Here is a 14,797-nt window from a genome sequence, read left to right as displayed (position 1 = left end):
CTATTTCATTTTTTATGTGTCATATTACGTCTTAAAATATTAATAGCAGTTCAATTTAAACAAAGAATACTAAAGTAATGGCAAAATCGACAAGAAGTCAAACCAAAGATTTGTGGTTACTTGGACACGAAGAGGCCCAAACAAGTGGTGCAAAGTTATCTTTAAGAAGGCAGGTTTTGCTTCTTTTTTTGTATCACCATATAACATTGAAAAAAATCATTCATGATAGTGCTTCAAAAGTAGTAATATTAGGATGTTATATTTTGGGGAAAAAGCTGGAATTCCTGTTCGTCCTAAGCTTATTGCTATTATACAACACAAAAAGCTTCATTGTGAGTGTTAGAACCTGAAAAAGGATAAAAATCGTACATCTAAAACTCATCAATCGTATATAATTACCTTTGAGAGTAAACTAGAAGATTTGTTTGACATTGCACATAAAAATGCACTCATTCTCATCAAGAATCCAGAAGATAAAGAATTCCTTTTGGTGCATAGAGAGAAAGGACGTCGCGGATATATAGGCGTAGAAAATAAAGCCCACTGTAAAAAAGTAAGAAAAACAGCAAAGAGGCGAGATATAAAATCCAAAAGGCTAAAAAAAAACGATAACATCCACTCAAAAAAAGAATTTATTGCTTACCATGATATTGACGAAGAAAGTACATTAGTAGATAGTGATAAGGATTATGAAGTGCATCACAGATCACATAAAAAAGTCAAAAGTATTGGAAGCCCTGAATTGGCTGGATCGATAGACAGAACAAAGCTATCTGATCGAAATGCAACCTTTTTTACTTGCATCAACAGTTAAAAGTATTGGCAAAAGTATTCAGGATTTCAACATCAGCAGATCATCGAGACGTGATACATGAGAGAGATAAAATACGTGAAAGACAGTAGTTGTGCTAAATCTCCTTTAACTTTGCATTGGGATGGCAAATTATTGAAGGACCTAACAAAGAGAAAAATGGTCGATTGTATACCTGTAATTTTATCTGGATTGGATACTAGTCAACTTCTGGGTGTTCCTAAGTTGACCTCTGGAACTGGCGAGGCCGAGGCAAAAGCTATTTATCAGTTGCTAGAGGATTGGAATGTCAAACATTTGGTGAGAGCTCTATGTTTTGATACAACAGCAAGCAACAATGGGAAAATCAATGGTGTATGTGCATTACTTGAATCAAAATTGAAAAGAAATCTTATATACTTACCCTGTCGACATCATGTATTTGAATTGGTTTTAGCAAGTGTTTTCTCTATTTGTATGGGCCCCTCATCTGGGCCTGATATTCAAGTTTTTAAAAGGTTCCAGAAGGAGTGGGAAAAAATCGACAAAACAGACTTTAAGACGGCCATGACTAATGATTTGAAAGTCATTTCAGATATCAATAATAGTATAATTGACTTTGCTAAGAGACAACTCCATAGTTTTCAAATAAGAAATGACTATAAAGAGTTGTTAGAATTTGCTATCATTTTTCTTGGAGGTATTCCTCCGCGAGGTATACACTTTATTGCACCAGGAGCTATACATTATGCTCGTTGGATGAGCAAGCCATTGCACGCTCACATGATTTATTTGTTTCGAGATCAATTCAAGCTCACTGCTAAGGAAATTAGAGGAATTCGCAATATTTCTATTTTTATCGTGAAAATACATATCAGAGCTTGGTTCACAGCTCCTGATGTTATATCTGCTCCACGGCATGATCTTGGATTTCTCTTAAGCTTGAATTTTTTTGGAAATACAAATCCAGAAATTTCAGAAGCTGCAAAAAAAAATAAATCCAAGGCATCTGTGGCATTTAAACGATCATAATATCGTCTTGCCATTTTTTGACCCAAAAGTGTCATTTCAAGAAAAAAGAAATATGGCCAAAGCAATTAACAATTCGGAAAGGTTCATTAATTCATCAAATACCCCAAAGCGAGCAATAATAAACATGAGAAATATTGGGCAATTATCCTTATCAAATTTTATTTCAAAAAAACACAATACAATTTTTACATGTTTGGATATAACAAATAAGTTCCTTCTAACTGACCCTGAAACTTGGAATTCAAGAGAAGATTAAAAGGCTGCGTTTTCAATCATTAACAGCTTAATAGGTGTTAATGATTTGGCTGAAAGAGGAGTTGCTTTCATAAAAAAATTCAACTCTTTAATAACTACTGATGAAGAGCATAAGCAATATTTATTACAAGTTGTCAAGACCATCGAAAGAAATATCACGATTCGAAAAAAAGTACATTAAGTAGGAATTATTATTAATTTTATTTTAATATCAACTACACTCGTTGTATGTACATAATATTTAGATTGATAAATTTTTTATCTTGATTGTTCACGAAAAAAATAGGAAATTATTTAAGAAAATACATTTTTGCATATTTTAAACGAATTCGAGGACTTTTTGTAACAAAAGAGCTTATTGAACGAACCTTTAATGAAGGTTCAAAGTCCCGCCGATAATATAGTTTATATTTTTCTGTAAAGATTCGACAATATTATCGTTTAATTAAAAAAATAATTTTTCATTCCTCTATTTTTACTCAAATTCATATTTTAACCCTATGACATCTCAACATTTCCAAAAAAAGTGCAAATTGGACCACTCTACTCCTCAATCATATTTATCAATTTGAAATCTTTTTTTCTTGATAGAATTTTATTATTCAAGGTTGTGTTTTTATGGGTCTAGCAGTTCGAGTTCTTGAACTTTTAACATTCCATCTATATAATTTTATGTAAGTAAAATACTTCGATGATATTTTTTTCGTAACCAAATTTAGTCTTTATTCAACAATATCTAGAATCTATAATGATTTAATAATAATAATAATAATTACATAGAAACATAATTAATATAAATTTGTACAACCTTTTTTTCATAACTAGCATATGGTCCCCCGATGTTTACGACTGTTTTTTTATCTAGGTAATATTATACACGCATCTTATAAATAATAAACGGAACAATTCAAATATTTATCAAAAGTTTGTTAAATGATGTTTCGAATCAATGTTACTCAATCTATCTATAGAATGTTTGAAAATGAATAAACATAATGTTAATAATGTCAATTGAACATCATATAGAAATAGATCGACAACAAGAGCGTGACTAATTCTAACCTGAGTTTGTACCACTTTGGAATAATGATAATAATAAGGCTCATAATATGCTTTTTACTCGTGTCTAAGCTAGTACAAATATGTAAATCAGGACCAACAATACAAACCAAGACATGGTATACATAGATCAGGCATTATATAACTTATTCATTATTATTTATTAGGTAATTCTTCATGGTATATTATTGAAAAAAGTTAAAATGAATTATTGTCACTCTGTACAATTATTCATTTGATATAATATGTGTTCTTTTAGTTAATGAAAGCTTGAGCGAATTGAAAAAGCTTTTAATCTCTTTCAGCAAAGAACATTATTAGTGTAACCACAAAACAATGACAGAATATGTGTACTTTGTATGTGTAGACTGTGAACAATCCTCAATTATTCATCTTCCTGCCCAACCTTATTTTTTGGGACCTCTACTGGAACTTAGGGCACTATACACTCTACGTAAGTTAGCTGTGGTCTTGTTTGTAGTTAATATTATTTCCTGAGCATGAATTTTCTAGCGACACCATTTTTGTTAAGTGCCTCTAACCAAAAATGAGACTTTAAAAAAAAAAAGAAATGGGGCCAAAGACCAGAATCGAGACCGATAAAGCTGAACAGAGACCAAAACCGGTACAATGAAAGAACTGAGACAGACAAAAGCCCTGAAACTGAGCTGAACACAACCATATTAATATTTAATACACATAACACGCTAACAGTGATTACCTCGCTAACACAAAAATGCCCTTTGTATTCTGTTGTCAGCTATCGATTCCTTCTTCTCCCTTGATACGTCATGGCTATTTCATAATTTATTCTTATCGTAAATACACAAAGTAATAAGTTATTTTATACTTATGCTCCGTTTCCAAAAGAACAGGAATACAATTCCTTGTTGATCCGTCGTCGCTTATACAATATATATATTGGCTATTTTATAAACTATGCAATGAATAAATTTTAGCTTTTCGTTCATACAAATAATATTATTACTAATCATAACTCCTCTTTTAATGAAATATTAATAAGCAAAATTATATTAATTATAATAAAGTACTGAATAATATACTATGTAGATTTTAATGATATGTAATTCATTTTAACAATGGTGAAGAAATAATATGAAAGTGATAGTCTGCAACTATGTAAGATATTTATTCATAGAAGTTTGTATGATTTACTCATTTGGATAACTACCAGATAATTTCGGCCTTTTTTTTTTGTGTGTGTGTGTTTCTGGTATTAAAAGTTGGGTGATACAGTAAAGGTAACGACGTAATATGATGATATCCACTCTTTTTTTTTTACTTCAAAAATAGAAATATATAAAACGTAAAAATGAGTAGATTCTTCAAAAGTCCATTATATCAAAAGGTTTCCCAGTAATACCAAATATGACTAACCTAAGACGTCACCGGATCTGATATAAATAAATGCATATTATTAAAAATGATATGTGACGTGATTTCTTTGAACGTACCCTCACTATAAGTTGGAGTATATTACTCAAACTTTTGCGCACCTTGTCGCCTCTAGGCAATTCTTTCTCTATGGGCTGAGCTTAAGATGTCACGTCTTCGACTTCCTTTCTCTTTTTTTTTTAAATGATAAAATCGGCCAAAATGGATAGAATTGTATATTTGTTTAGAATTACAAAAATAAAGTTAATAAAGAATAGAGTTTTCTCCAGTTATTTAAAAACCCATAAAAGTGTTTTTAAAGGATGAGGAGAAATCCACCTTACACAATAAAAATTTTAAATGTAATATAGTTTAAAAGTCCATTGAATTCACATATCCCACGATCTTTTTGTTCGGACTTACAGGAAGAGAACTCCATTTCTATCTACATGCATATATTATCATGAGAGTCTTTGATATTAACGCCTCCATTTTGAAGTCATTTTCTCTTCTCATTGTAGGAGCCAATCTGACGCCTTGAGACTTATACTAAACCTATTAGTTATAATAATCTCCACCATAGATATTTGAGGTCTCACTCGATCACAAAAATAAATAAATGTAATAAAGATTCCACAGCTTCTTTACAGAAAAACATTAATGGTTCATTTTATTGGATTCCTTAACGACGTAGTAAAGGGGTTTGAGGGAATTATTTTCGGGTTGATTGCTCCTTCTTCCATATTTATTTTCTTCCAACGCTTTGCTACCAACAACATTGATTCTTAATTCTTTTTTCAATCTCGATTTGATTGTTTTTTACCTATTAAATTTGATCTTGAAATCCATTTCAATTAATTTATTTAGCTTATAATTCTTTTTATTAAGTTACGAGTACAATTGCAATTATATACTATAGTAAGTAAAGAGTATAATACGATGAATCAAATAGCAAATTAGTGAATAATTATGGAGCTCCTTATAAATATAATAAAATAGTATGGTAAAATGCTTTAAAATTAGTCATTATTCAGTTAAAAACATCATAATTCAATTTTTCGAGAGTAATATTATTGTTATTTTACTTTAATATGTAATGTTTCTTCTCATTCCTTGGTCACTAAGGAAATATATTCTAATGATTGAACTTCTTTTACATTATCATTTAAATGAAGATGAAGAGGAGTAGAAGCTAATCTAGGAACTTTTTCTGAAGAACCAGGAAAACTGACCAAGGATACAAATAAATGTATTCTTCTTGGCAGACGAACGTTTCTTCTGAATACACAAGATAGATTTCCAAATATGAGGTCGTTTGGTCGATTAATTAATTAATGATTAATTACCCATGGCCATAATCTGAGGAAATCTAAGATTTTTTTAGTAACATAGAAATACTAAAAATGATTTATCTTTACTTTCTTTGAATCCAATTCCGATCCAAAACGATGTGGGCTCTTCGTTTTCTTTATGAATAATTCCTTGGTCACTATAGAAATATATTCTAAGGATTGAACTTCTTTTACATTATCATCAAAATGAAGATGAAGTTATGTAGTAGAAACTAATCTAGAAACTTTTTCTGAAGAAACAATAAAACTGAGCAAAGAGACGAATAAATGTATTCTTCTTGGCAAGACGAACGTTTTTTATGAATACAAGTCATTTGGTCGATTAATTAGTTAAATCACTACCCATGGACAAAATCTTATATATATATACAAAATTTACCTAAATAAAAATACTAAAGAGGATTCTTAATGTTAACTCATGTATTTCCTGAAAATGTGTCTACACTCCATGGACGGATATAACGAAGGTGACGAATTTTATTTCTTAATTAACGGCCAATCATAATTAAACTTCAATCAAATGGAATAATTATTAATGTTTTTGTTTCTTTTCTATTTTTTTATATGACGTAATATTGGTAATTGTATTTAATTACAGTATAATGATATGGTTCAAACTTGTAATTAAATCACACTGATTCAAATATTAAACCGATAAAACAGTTCCAATTTCATCGGTTTCTTTTCTTTTTTCTAATTTCTGTTAGTTTTTTTTAGGAGAAGAAATTATTAGAAAATCCTTTGAATTATTGAAAAGTGGAGGTTTTCTCAAAATTTCCTCAAAAAATAGAAGGAGATATTGCTTTTAAGATGGGCTGAAGGATAATAATAATGATAGACCTTTTGTTTGAAGAAATATATAATTAATTTAGTAAAAACTTACAATCTGTTCTTAAAGGAATTTAATCCCAATCGTTCGATGAATAAATCAGGGTCCCGTGTTTTATTCGAGATAACTTTAACTCTGAGGATCTATTTGGGTGAATATTGAGAATATTATAAGTATATTCAAAAATATATATCTCATAATTTTATAATGAATTTTAAACAAAAAATTATTACAATAGCAGGCGAGAGTTCTTTAATTTTATTCCTTTCGGAAAGAGTTGTAATAACTACAACGATCTAACAGAGATTCAAGAAGAAGCTACAAGAAAAGAGCAAGAAAAATACTCTAAAGAATAAACAAGCAAAAAGAAAAATGTAGAACAAGAGCAGGATCTAAATCGTCCAAGATACACTTAGAAATGGTAAAACATTTAAAACACGAGCGCATGAACCTGTTTTAAATATATGTAGTCCAATATTAACTAATTATTCCTGAAATCGAAGTTTCAGGAGCTTAAAGTTACTTTGTATCTGATGAAGACTGAGCGGTGAAAAATTGCAACAAGTCGTATTGATTTTTTTTAATGTTCCTTTCATTGGTCAAATGGAGTTGCACCACTGAAATGACTTAGCAATTGTCCTTGAAATAAATATACAAATAAATTTATTTAAGGTATATTTCCTTTTCTAGGAGCGACCATGAATCGAGCATATGCAGATCTAATTCAAGAAAATAATTTATCTCGAGTACATTGTCTACTAGGATACGTCACTTCATTTTATTGAATATATTATATTCAAATACAAAATTGTTAATGTATAATTGATTATTTTGAATATTACTACATTTAAACATTTACTCTACTATGTCTAATTTTGTACAATATTCTAAAAAATCAAGGCGTGTTGGAAGGTTTTATCTTCTTTGAGTCATAACTTAAGTATTAGATAAGGGGTTTGATGAGCTTTTTCATTTTGGTACAAGTTCTTTTAGATTTTGTAGGGTAAAGAAGACTGCAGTGGGACAATTGTTGAAATAGAAATATTCCGCTAAGATTTCTAAAAAGTTTCATTCAATTTTTTTTTCATATAAATTACTCTTAATTAATCCAGATTTAAGTAGTATTTTCTCATTTAACTGTGAATATAACAGCTCAAACACATTTTCCTAGAACCAAATCACATATTAAACCTTTTAATTCTTGCTGATCAAATTATTTTATAGGTTACAAGCTGTATCTACTAAAATTTCAAAGTATGTATAATTTATTTCTTCAACGTTGCCTTGATTTATTAGAGGAGCGTTATATGTTGGTACCAAAATTTCATCAGAATGATATGGTCTCGTTGCTGTACACATATTTCAATACACAGTATTATTTTTATTCGTAAATATAGATGCTTAACTTAACTTACAATTGCAAAAATTAGGGCCATTGTTTTGGACGATTCGAAATCTCCTCAAATATGTTCTCCAAAAGATATTAACAGAGGAAGATAGAGATAATTGAAGGGAGATACTTTTTAACTTGATCATCCATCTCAAGAGAAACTATTATTTCGAACCAACATTGGTTTGTGACTATTTCCAGGCAACGTGATATTTTTGAGGTTAGTATTTGAATGTTCCGTCACTAGCCCAATCTTTATATGAAGTGATATCCTCTAATGGACCCTGATATCCAAAATCAATATTCTTTCAGGATCATGTTCACCACTATCATATTGTAAAAACTGTAATAATAGTTTTATTAAGTAGAATATAATGTATTATTATTATTGACTTTTGTTCTTAGTTCCAGCCGATTTAATTCTGAGGGATCAGATCCAACTCATTTAATGCCTAAAGCAGTTATCATTTCTTTGATAGAACAATTTGAAATGTTTAAACTTTTCCCTGGATCCCATTAGCAAATCCGAAGAATTGCAGTCATTGACTTATTTATTGTCAATCCTTACTTTAAAAAAAAAAAACAAACATTGTATAATGAGATAAAAACTGGAGGGCTGACATCCAAATCTTCTGGCCACACTGACTTTTAAAAGACTAGCGGGGTTGCAGAGAAATAAGAGATACTTAATACCTTTTTTTATGATCTCCCATTATGGAGTCTTGTAAAAGTATAAATGTAAAATTAATTCTAAGATTATAGTTACATTCGTCATTGGAAGTGATAATATCAGTATTAAATTGCAGAAACGTCGTTTTCTCCCCCTCCCTATGCCTGTATGATACATGCAAATCATTTCTTTACAATATCTTAGAAATTATTCGCATATTGAGCTGTTACAGGAACACTGGGGGGGATCAGGATAACCATAAGATAATCTTAAATGTTATTTCTGAAGTTCAGAAAGAAAGACAGCTGAACTTATTTGAGAGTTTCTAGTTTTAAAACTTGTTTACTTCATTCTTGGAGAGCTGGTAAAGGAACACATTGGACCCTCACTGAACAAAAAGGACTTTTCCACAATAGCTTCCTATGACAAATTATATCATCACACAGTGATCGTCAAAATTCAATTTTGCAAGTACGTCTTGAAAGCATCTGGCTGCAAGCTTGACGGCTGCATGATAAATATTTAAAAATCTATATTGCCATTATTAATACAATTAGGCTTACGTATTCAATATTTAATTAATATTTGTGTATTTCTATATGTTTTTATAACTTCACATTCATGAAATGCCACTGTAATGTCCTATTGCTATTCCAAAGTTTTCGTATCATACTTTATTCTCTTTATTTGTGAGGATAAGTAGTTATTTATGTTGATAAGGGTTTTAATCCTTCAAAGAGGATTATTTTCATTTTCTATTTTGGCCGTCGCTTCTATCGTGAAGGAGTTATAGAACTCAGATGTTATATTTGTTGAAAAAGTGAACCCATGTTCAAGGTAACTTACAAATTATCGCTAAAAAACTTTATCACTTTCATTTTTGACTATTACATTCACTGGTAGAACTGTGTAGTGTGTTTGGAAGGGAAACTCATAACTTTTTAACAGAAAATGATGAATTGAACATATTTGATATGGTCGTTTTCAGTTTGTTCATGCATTTTTCATCATCGATCAACCGCTTTGAAGAAGTTTCGACTACAAAATTCCCAACCACCACCATTTTGTGATTTGACAGTGCTTTAGAACGATAGAAAGGACACTTAGTATTTTTATAAATCAATTTTAATACAAGTGATAAATCAATTCTTGGCATTGATAGGTCCCTCCTATATCAGACACAATCAACAGGGCTAAAACAGGCTGTTAAGTCAATGAAATTAAATTCATAAATAAGTTTCTCCATATATTTTTTATTCTGATATGAGTTGCTGACCCTATCTATGTCAGTGGTTCTTAACCTTTTTCCTTGTTCGCACCCCATTCAATTCATTAACCAGTTCTTGCACCATCTTCCAGAATTAATGAAAAGCAATACACTTTACAAAAGCAAAAATGGTACAAAAATATAGCCCATTCTTTCTCTCATAGCCTCGTGGCCTTCAGAAAAAGGGCAAACATTTTTTGTTATTTTTGTCTATTTTTAAGGTTCAAAGCAGCTTTAAGTCCTTGGTGTTGAAGATATACTTTCAACTATCGAATGTAATACTTTTAAGCTTTTTGAATTCATTCGCCTTGAAGCTATGAGCCTCTGAATAAAAAACACCTATTTTCCACTTTAAACAAGGACAACATGAGTAAAAGTATGCTGCAAACATTTAAAAAATGGTTTTAGAGTTTTTGAACATTCAGCTTTAAAGTATATTAATATAATGTATCCCTATCTTCAACACTGAGGGCTTAAAACAGCTTTCAACCTTAAAATTAGCCAAAAATAAGGCCTTATATGGAATAAGGGGATCAAACTGTACCAAGTTGAGCATATGCTGTTCTTGTGCCTAAAAAAGTATGATTTTGTTGAATATTGATATCCTAATCATAATGTTTCAGTAACAAAATCATAATATATTTAATTCTGTATTTACATAACTGACATGATGTGTTGTGAATTATAATTACTGAGCGCCACACTCAATGATTTTTTTGCTGTTGCTTTCCATTTATGATGGCATCAAATCTTGGTGTCTTGGTGCTGAGTGCTACTTGCATGCCATGTTGAGGATCGAAGCGATTTCTGCTCTTAGTTTTGATATGAAACAGATCCATTCCTTGATGTTGCTATCATCATCAACATCTTCCATATTCTGCTTAAAAGGGTGCCGGATCCAGTCGTTACAGGGTTGTAGCTCTCCACACGAGAAGTAGTCATAAAATGAGGAGTACAGTATCTGGAGATTTTAACCAATTTTTGAACCAAAATTTGGATGTATGGAAGCATCTTCTGTGACTGTTGCTTCAAGGGAAGGAAAATTTGCTAAGTTCCTTTTCTTTACACGCCTAATCCAGAAAACAATTTTGTCTCTAAATGTAGGCTAGCCAACTTCTCCCTTGCAATCAAAATGTCCATCCCTCTTCCTTTTAGTGAGCGATTGAGCTCATTGAGTGCTGTGAACAGATCAACCAAATAGGCAAGTATTTGAGCAAATTCAGAATCATCCAAATATCCAGCCTGTTCTTGTTCCAGTCCGTGGAGAAACTGCTGAATTTCTTCTCGCAATTTAAACATACGAGATAGCACACGCCCACGGGACAGCCACATCACTGTGGTGTGGTACAACAACACAGTGTATTTCTGACCCACTTCCTCACAAAATTACTGGAACAGTCGAGGATTCAGAGGACAACCACGAATCATATTCACAATCTTCACACAAATCTCCAAAGTCTTTTTCAGGTCTGGGGGAATGTTTTGCTGCAAGAGCCTGCCGATGAAGAAATCAGTGGGTAATTTTCAGGTCAGGAAGTTCTTTTCTTATCAATGCAGCAACCCCTGAACAATTGCCTAGCATGGCTGGTGTACCATCAGAACATATCGAACCAATCCTATCAAGATGAAATTTGTAGCTTGTGAAGAATTCTTTTATCATACTGAACACATCTATGGCTTTCGATGTTGTCTTCAGTGAGTGACAGAAGAGGAAACTTGTAGGGTAATCTTTACTGAACTGGCCTTAATGTCATCAACAATTTGATCCAGAATAGCATCACTCATATCCTTGCACGCCATAGGAAGCATTTTCGGACTCCTAGAGGGCGTGATCACCACCAGTTAAGACCCACTGATCTAGGTCAACATTAAGGTCTCCTACGAGTAAGATTGGTACATTATTACCCATGCTATTGTTAATAATGGACTGGAAGAATGATTGACACTTTACCTTTGAACCATAAGTATTAATTAATTCAAATTTTGCCTGTTCAATGGATATTAAGATTTAATGCTAGTAACTCGCACTTAAGTAAGATTTGGAACATGTGGGATCGCCAAAAGATTTAGAAATCAAGGATAGAACTCTTTTATTTGAACCTGAGTCGGTAAATAAATAGTTGAATTGTCTTGGAAGATAGAAGACCCAATCATCTTCGAGGATATTATATATTCACTAATTATTGTAAGCTTTTTGGAATTTTTCAGTTTTGACAATATATCTGCAGATACTTCATCTATTTCTGGAGAAGTATTTCCTGGAAACAGATTGAGGAGAGCATCTATTTGTGGAGACTCTATGCACCTTTGAATTAGAAAATTAGCTTCCCTTTTAGAATTCATACTTACTATTAGTTTATTATCATGTACTCTTATCATAACATCACATTACTGTTTCAATGATTTTTTTTCTCCATTAGGTCTTGTCCTTCTCCAATAATGTTATCAGTTATTTCAATTAAATGATTACAACAAATCTCTGCTTTCTTGACTTCTTCCACTACGTTCTACAAAACAATCTTTACATTTTTTTCATCAGAATTAACACCAGTTGCTGCCTTTGAACTTTTATTTTAGATCATGTCGATATAATCATGCACAGTTCTTAGCGAAATGTCCTGTCTTCTATTATTTAGAGCATGTAATATCTTACCCTGCAATATTTATTTGGGTTTTGAAATCCTTACTAGGAATAAAACCAGATATTTCAAACCTTAAGGTGGGCTTTATAATGATATTCCCGTTTCTCACCCTTTAAGTCTTCTGTCTTGGAATCAACATTACATAGCAGGTACGACTATCTCTTCAAATTTCTTGATTATATCTCCAATATCACTAGATTTAACATTCTCATTTGGAGAATATATAAAAATACTTTTATTATATATAATTGGATTCCCATCTTGGTCCTTATGTTAACCCTTTAGATCTCTAATAGCTCCCTTAAGTCCCTTAAAACTCCCTTCCTCTCTTTTAATAACGAATTCATATTGCCAAAGCCACTCCGATATCAATTGTTTCTTTGAGTTCTAATACAATAGTGTTTTTAAACCAAGACCATTTACGAATTCCTTGGACATTGATTGATCTAATTTAAACATTCCAAAAACGATATTTACAATGCCACAGTTAGGAAATTGCTCACCTTAATAGACTTCAAGCCTTTTATAAGCCTGTTTGTAATAGATTTAGATATTAAGTTCCTCTTCATAGCTTGGAGATTACTACTTAATCGAATTTTTTATTGAATTTACTAATAAGGTAATATAAAAGAGTTATAATATAAATTCTTGATAGGCAAAATTCAAGCCTTTAAGTAAGTTTCCACATCTATCATACGTATACACGTACACAAGGACCAATGGAAGTTTATTTATAAGAATTTTACGTATTTTATACATAAAACTTCAAACCACTTTTCAAAATGAAAAGATTATGTGATTTAAAATGTTTTTTTCTTGGATAAGAAAAAATAGCAAGTAAGTATTCTTTGTGCTTCCAAAATTTAATTTATTATAATAATTTTACTACCACAAACAAGATACATTGCAAATCCCATAAACTTTTTATTTTGCAAGGGGGAGTTGTTGAGGTTTGAAGTTTATAACATAAAAAGTTTTCATTATTATAATTGTAAATAAGTTTTATTACCTGTACATGCATGATAGATATGGTAAATCCTCTTTTGGGTAATTCTTAGTTGAACTCAAATTACAATTTAGGTTTTAGATTAGCTACAAGCAGCTATGACGGAGAAAGGAAGGAGTAATTCCTTCTAATGTAATTTTCATTCCTTCCCCCAATCAAAATTGCTTGTAACTAATCTTAATAAACGTCAGGACAGCTAAGCTTCTCTCCTTCGTTCAAGAACTTACTTATTAAGACCTTGAGATCTCATCTTTTAATTTAAGATTTTTAAATTTGGCAAAGATTTTATTATTAATAAACAAGATTTTTTTTATAAGGTCTTATATTTAACAAAAACACCAAGAATTAAAGATAAACTGGTTCATAAACTTAGTTTATAGACTCCCTGGCGCATGATGCTGTTTTCAAAATTGTCTATACTTTAAACTTATTGTTATCTGAGTAAAAATAAATAAAAATATCAACCAAACTACGAGATTACCCTTCATTCAAATGCCTGTAGTTATTCAATAATTTTGGCAAAGTATGATTGCTTAATTTTAAGCATTTTATACTGTTTAGACCAAACCTTATCTCTTTGTTAGTTGGTAAGTTTTCTGCGAAAATATTTTTCAGGAACTCCGTATTAATGCGTAGAAGTTTTGTTTTTCAAGCAATATATTTTAAAGTTTGAATATAGGCCTTATTATCTATGGATTTTGGGCAAAATAATTTTTTAAAGATAAGGAATTTATAGACGCCTTGGAAATGAGGGGGATTTTTACCTAGACTATCCCAAACACAATCTTGGTTTAAACACTTTTTTACTCAAGGATATAAGTTTTATCCTCTTTTTTCGACGCAATCCCTTCTCAAAAAGTTTACACACAAAGTTGTCCTATTATTATATACAATAATGATTAAGATATAGAAAATCATAAAAAACTTATGTTTGAAGAACATGAATATTATTTCTTTATCATTCAAAAATATCCCCGTCAATATTAATGTGTTTTATTAATTTTATTTGACATTTAGGATGCCCTGTAATTAATGTCTGTAATACTGTACAAACAAATGATTTTGATTTTATATTACATAAATATAGAAAAATTAAATTAGAATACTTCT

At 30.9% G+C, this 14,797-nt stretch overlaps 1 protein-coding gene and 1 long non-coding RNA gene across 13 annotated transcripts in view; both read right to left on the bottom strand.

Annotated features, from left to right (window-relative positions):
* The window catches only part of LOC121126762 (calpain-11), a 99,561-nt gene that overhangs the window by 7,426 nt on the left and 77,338 nt on the right, over nucleotides 1-14,797 (bottom strand). The window lies entirely within an intron of this gene.
* LOC121126764 (uncharacterized) lies at nucleotides 5,361-14,795 on the bottom strand. The gene is made up of 3 exons (XR_005867161.2): nucleotides 6,946-14,795; nucleotides 6,767-6,855; nucleotides 5,361-6,698 (listed from the first exon to the last, which is right to left on the bottom strand). It is a non-coding gene; the product is annotated as an uncharacterized lncRNA (long non-coding RNA).

Source organism: Lepeophtheirus salmonis, chromosome 12 (assembly GCF_016086655.4).
Source record: "Lepeophtheirus salmonis chromosome 12, UVic_Lsal_1.4, whole genome shotgun sequence".
Lineage (NCBI taxonomy): Eukaryota > Metazoa > Arthropoda > Copepoda > Siphonostomatoida > Caligidae > Lepeophtheirus > Lepeophtheirus salmonis.
Note: the sequence above shows the minus strand (reverse complement) of the source record. Positions and strands in the feature narration are given on the sequence as shown.